This window comes from Chiloscyllium plagiosum, unplaced genomic scaffold (assembly GCF_037043375.1).
Source record: "Chiloscyllium plagiosum isolate Xiang-an unplaced genomic scaffold, Cpla_swu_hap1 HiC_scaffold_5, whole genome shotgun sequence".
Taxonomy (NCBI): domain Eukaryota; kingdom Metazoa; phylum Chordata; class Chondrichthyes; order Orectolobiformes; family Hemiscylliidae; genus Chiloscyllium; species Chiloscyllium plagiosum.
In genome coordinates this window covers 127,532,367-127,538,366 of record NW_028270143.1, presented here as the reverse complement: position 1 = coordinate 127,538,366, position 6,000 = coordinate 127,532,367, and the positions used below count along the sequence as shown (strand labels likewise).

General features: G+C 47.0%; 1 protein-coding gene across 2 annotated transcripts in view; it reads left to right on the top strand.

The window, feature by feature from the left end:
• Positions 1-2,727: 2,727 nt before the first annotated feature.
• The window catches only part of parp10 (poly(ADP-ribose) polymerase family member 10), a 53,798-nt gene continuing 50,525 nt past the window's right edge, over positions 2,728-6,000 (top strand). The window contains exon 1 of one of the 2 annotated variants that reach the window (XM_043690906.2): positions 2,728-3,199. The gene's annotated coding sequence lies outside the window, so the exon portion shown is untranslated. The remainder of the gene's footprint in view (positions 3,200-6,000) is intronic. The other variant, XM_043690905.2, reaches the window with a different exon arrangement.

Here is a 6,000-nt window from a genome sequence, read left to right as displayed (position 1 = left end):
ACCTTTTAGGTTAGATTAGATTCCCTACAGTATGGAGACAAGTCCTTCTGCCCAACCAGTCCACACCAACACTCCGAAGAGTAACCCACCCAGACCCATTTCTGTCTGACTAACGCACCTAACACTAAGGGCAATTTAGCATGGCCAATTCACCCGAACTGCACACCTTTGCATTGTGTGAGGAAACTGGAGCACCCGGAGGAAACCCACGCAGACACGGGGAGAATGTGCAAACTCCACCCAGTTGCCCGAAGCTGGAATCAAACCTGGGTCCCTGGTACTGTGAGGCAGCAGCTCTAACCACTGAGCCACTGTACCGCCCACTGTATGCAGTAAATTGATTACTTGCAAAGTCTGGGACTGATTAGTCAAAAGTCTGGTTAGAAACCATTATAGTCAGTTTTGAGAGTCTTTGAAGGTTTCAATTTTACTGTGTTGTGAATACAGAGGTGAAAAGGCTGGTTTGGTTCTGCTGTCTGTGTCATAACAGTAGTGGGAAATTCAGTGATGGTAACACCATTGAATATCATAGAGATGTACGGCATGGAAACAGACCCTTGAGTCTAACTTGTCCAGGCAATGGTTCGATTTGCTCTCATGGAAGATGGTAATTGTTCAGTGGTTGAGTGACTTAAACACGTAATGGTGAGGTCCTGGGGAGTGTTGCTGAACAAAGAGACCTGGGAGTGCAGGTTGATAGCTCCTTGAAAGTGGAGTCACAGGTAGACAGGATAGTGAAGAAGGTGTTTTGTATGCTTTCCCTTTATTGGTCAGAGTATTGAGTACAGGAGTTTGGAGGTCTTGTTGTGGCTGTACAGGACATTAGTTCAGCCACTGTTGGAATATTGCGTTCAATTCTGGTCTCCTTCCTATCGGAAGGATGTTGTGAAACTTGAAAGGGTTCAGAAAAGATTTACAAGGATGTTGCCAGGGTTGGAGGATTTGAGCTATAGGGAGAGGCTGATTTTCCCTAGAGTGTTGGAGGCTGAGAGGTGACCTTATAGAGGTTTATAAAATTATGAGGGGCATGGATAGGGTAAATAGGCAAAGTCTTTTCCCTGGGGTCCGGGAGTCCAGGACTAGAGGACATAGGTTTAGGGTGAGAGGGGAAAGATATAAAAGAGACATGAGGGGCAAAGTTTTCATGCAGAGGGTGGTACGTGTATGGAATGGGCTGCCAGAGGAAGTCGTGGAGGCTGGTACAATTACAACATTTAAGAGGCATCTGGATGGGTATATGAATAGGAAGGGTTTGGAGGGATATGGACCGGGTGCTGGCAAGTGGGACTAGATTGGGTTGGGATATCTGGTCAGCATGGACGAGTTAGACTGAAGGGTCTGTTTCCATGCTGTACATCTCTATGACTCTCTGAATGTTACTTGCCAGGGCTGAAAGGTTTGTTTCTGTGTTGTATAACTCTATGACCTGTTAACCCAAGCCTGGATATTGTCAGGGTTTGGCCTCATTTGGAAATGAGCCGAGAGTGTAGTGCTAGAAAAGCACAGCAGGTCAGGCAGCATCTGAGGAGAAGGAGTGTCGACGTTTCGGGCAAAAGCCCTTCATCAGGAATGAGGAGGTGTGTTATAAGTTATGTGGCTGATTAAACTAATTACGTAGTACACGGACATCTTTTGTTAGGACATATTCTTAGCAAGGTGAGGTAGGCAGTGTGTGTTTTTGGTAGTGTGTGTGTGTGTTTGTGTGTGTGTCTGTGTGTATTTGCTGCCAGTCTCTCTGTGTGTGTATGTATGTTTATGTATTTGCTGCCAGTTTGTGTGTGTGTGTTTATGTATTTGCTGCCAGTCTCTGTGTGTGTATATGTATTTCCTGCCAGTCTGTGTGTATGTGTGTTTATGTATTTGCTGCCTGTCTCTGTTATCCCTGTGTGTGTATTTGCTGCCAGTCTGTGTGTGTGTGTATTTGCTGCCAGCCTGTGTGTGTGTATTTGCTGCCAGTCTGTGTGTGTGTGTGTATTTGCTGCCAGCCTGTGTGTGTATTTGGTACCAGCCTGTGTGTGTGTGTGTGTATTTGCTGCCAGCCTCTCTGTGTGTGTGTGTGTATTTGCTGCCAGTCTGTGTGTGTGCATTTATGTATTTGCTGCCAGTCTGTGTGTGTGTGTGTATTTGCTGCCAGCCTGTGCGTGTGTATTTGCTGCCAGCCTGTGTGTGTGTGTATTTGCTGCCAGTCTGTGTGTGTATTTATGTATTTGCTGCCAGTCTGTGTGTGTGTGTGTATTTGCTGCCAGTCTTGTGTGTGTGTGTGTGTGTATTTGCTGCCAGCCTGTGTGTGTGTATTTGCTGCCAGTCTGTGTGTGTATTTATGTATTTGCTGCCAGTCTGTGTGTGTGTGTGTATTTGCTGCCAGTCTTGTGTGTGTGTGTGTATTTGCTGCCAGCCTGTGTGTGTGTATTTGCTGCCAGTCTGTGTGTGTGTATTTGCTGCCAGCCTGTGTGTGTGTGTGTGCATTTGCTGCCAGTCTGTGTGTGTATTTATGTATTTGCTGCCTGTGTGTGTGTGTGTGTTAAAGGGCGGGGACTTGAGCTTGGGAACTGTTCCTGCTGGTTTGCTCTCCCTGTCCCAGTGGAAATCCCCTGGCCGGAGGGGAGGGGAGGGGAGCTGGATGAGTGAGTATTCCTCAACTTTACAACAGGGTGCGGAACTGCTCCCGACACGCACAAGAGTGACCCCTCACACACAGACTCAGAGAGAGAAGGGGGGGGGGAGTCCGGGAGGGAATCGGTCTCAGTTCACAGGGATTAACCCGCAGGGTCTCCTGCAGCCGGGAAAAGGGGCCAGGTTAAATGTTAGCGAACTGCTGCTGCTGCTGCGTTTGTAATTCTGCACCAGGGCCTCGGGTATTTTTTTTCTTGCGCTGCAGATTTCACTTTTGGTTTCGTTTCTGGCCGTCCCCAGTTTGAGGAGCTGGCGGAACAAGGAAGAGGAAATTCTCCCGGAGTTCCCAGAGGCTGGCTCTCTCTCTCTCTCTCTCTCCCAGTTTTACAGGGACACAGCTCTCCCACGGTATAGCGGGGAATTAAAGGGAAGCGTCTGCATTTCAGCTCCTGGACCAGCTATTGTACTTGCTGCTAGCAACCTCGCGTCTCCGAGACCCATGGCTTCCTCTTGCCCACCCAGAGGAGATTTCGATGTGTTTCTCTGAGAGACACCCCCCCAATTCTGCTTCTGCTGCTATAGTCTGGTTGGTATCAGTCCCACGGAAACCCCCAGGAGGGGCATTGCGGGGGAGGGGAGGGGGGGGTCACCTGGCAGATAGTTGTCCCCCCCCCCCGGGGTCACACCTGGCAGATAGTTGTCCCTGCCCGGGGGCTGGTGGATTGGGTTCACCTGGCAGCTGCCCCTCCCTCGCTCCCCCCCCCCCCCCCCCCCCTTGGGGTTGGGGAAAATGGTGAGGGAAAAGTCCTGTAGCCACGTCCTGCCTCCTTACCCGAAATCTCTCTGCCCCTCCAACTCTGATCTTTACATCCCTTTTTTAGAGTCTAGGCCCCAGGAATGTCTAGGAGAAAGTGATGTTGAAGAGCGTGGTGCTGAAAATCACAGCTGGTCAGGCAGCATCTGAAGAGCAGGAGAATCGATGTTTCAGGCAAAAGCCCTTCATCAGGAATGGCTACCCCTCTGTGATACCCTCCCTGAACCTCTCTACTTCTTTAAGATGTGGAATTGACGACAGGGTAGGCCCCTGAACCTCACTCTGTCCTCTATCTCCTTCAGTCGCCTGCCCTAATTATCCTCTGCACAGTGTGGCTAAGGATATTTTCGAATTAACTTGTTGGCAAATGTCACTCCACACTTCTGGAGCAGGTGGGACTTGACTCGGAGCCTCCTGGGTTCGTCCCACTGAAAGGTGTCAAATCAGTTTTGATCCTACACCCATGAGGATCTGTCTGAATTTATTTCAACGTGGTTAAAAGATTATGTGAGTGCAAGTTGTGGCGAGGATTGAAACCCATTAACTGTCTTCAAGAGAAGGGGGGTGGGTGTTTTAACTCTTCCCTTCTGCCAGAGCTGATCTGGAACTTGATGTGTGAGTGTGATCGAGAGCAGGTGAAATGGAACATGCCCAGTCATTTTAACTTGTTATTTAACCACTGTCTGTTCCAGACAGTCGTTTGGTGGATGAAAATTATAAACTGGGACAAGTGTTTTAATTATGTTTTTGTTTACAAGTGCTCCCAGCTCTGTATTATACAATATTATTTATTCTTAAAATAATTCTATCTGTATTTAATTGTTCAACTATTATTTCATAATTATTATTTGAATATAGATTTAATTGAATATTTTGTGCTTTGTAATATTTCTGAGACAACATACAATTTCTCTCACTCTCTCTCCCCATCTGTGCATGTGTCTCTCTCTATATGTGTTTGTGTGTGTCTCTGTCCCCCCCCCCCCGCATCAGACCGTTAGCATTAATGTTTTTCAAATATCTGACCAATAATCTTGTTAGAGATTGCATTGTTCCATAACGTGCACTGGTGACTAAGCTGAGGCCTTGGGCCTACAGATTTGGGAAACTTGCTGTGAGCAGCCATTTGCTAATTGATTATTCCTCTCTCTCTAAAGATTGTTTGCACGTCAAACGAGTGCACACTTTCAGCTGCAAATTGCTTTTCTCTGCAGCAGCAGTTTCTCAGGAATAGCACTATCTTGTCAGGCCCTGTCAGTGACCTTGTGCTTACACCCAGTGCCAGGTTTTGATTCAGTGCTATATTTCTTTTCGTAAACAACAAGTTGATGATTTTTGCATGGGAGAACACACAGCAAATTGACACCCTGCTGGCCATAACCCCAGAATATTCCAACTTCTCAAGAGATTTTGCTGGCGTTGAAAGAGGCATGATTTGGAGGTGCCGGTGTTGGACTGGGGTGAACAAAGTTAAAAATCACACAACACCAGGGTTACAGTCCAACAGGTTTATTTAGAAGCACCAGCTTTCGGAGCGCTGCTCCTTCATCAGGTGGTTGGTCTATAACCTGGTGTTGCATGATTTTTAGCATTGGAAGAGGCGGTGACATACCTGTAATGTTCATGGATAAGTTATCTAGTGGCTAGGTAAATGCAAAGGTTTGAATCCCGGCATTGGAGCTGGTTAGATTATAAATTCATTTCATAAAAATCTGGAATATAAAGAATCTAGTAATATGTACAAAATTATGAAGGGGGAAGATAGCAAGAAGCTGTTTTTGGATTCATCTACTCTGGGGGGGGGGAAAAGACCTTGCCCATTTAGCCTTTCCATGCCCCTCATAATTTTGTAAACCTCGATAAGGTCACCCCTCAGCCTCTGACGCTCCAGGGAAAACAGCCCCAGTCTGTTCAGCCTCTCCCTATAGCTCAGATCCTCCAACCCTGGCAACATCCTTGTAAATCTTTTCTGAACCCTTTCAAGTTTCACAACATCTTTCCGATAGGAAGGAGACCAGAATTGCACGCAATATTCCAACAGTGGCCTAACCAATGTCCTGTACAGCCGCAATATGACCTCCCAACCCCTGTACTCAATACTCTTAACAAAAAAGGAAAGCATACCAAACGCCTTCTTCACTATCCTACCTACCTGCGACTCCACTTTCAAGGAGCTACGAACCTGCACTCCAAGGTCTCTTTGTTGAGCAACACTCCCTAGGACCTTACCATTAAGTGTATAAGTTCTGCTAAGATTTGCTTTCCCAAAATGCAGCACCTCGCATTTATCTGAATTAAACTCCATCTGCCACTTCTCAGCCCATTGGCCCATCTGGTCCAGATCCTGTTGTAATCTGAGCTAACCCTCTTTGCTGTCCATTACACCTCCAATTTTGGTGTCATCTGCGAACTTACTAACTGTACCTCTAATGCTCGCATACAAATCATTTATGTAAATGATAAAAAGTAGAGGACCCAGCACTGATCCTTGTGGCACTCCACTGGTCAGAGGCCTCCAGTCTGAAAAACAGCCCTCCACCACCACGCTCTGTCTTCTACCTTTGAGCCAGTTT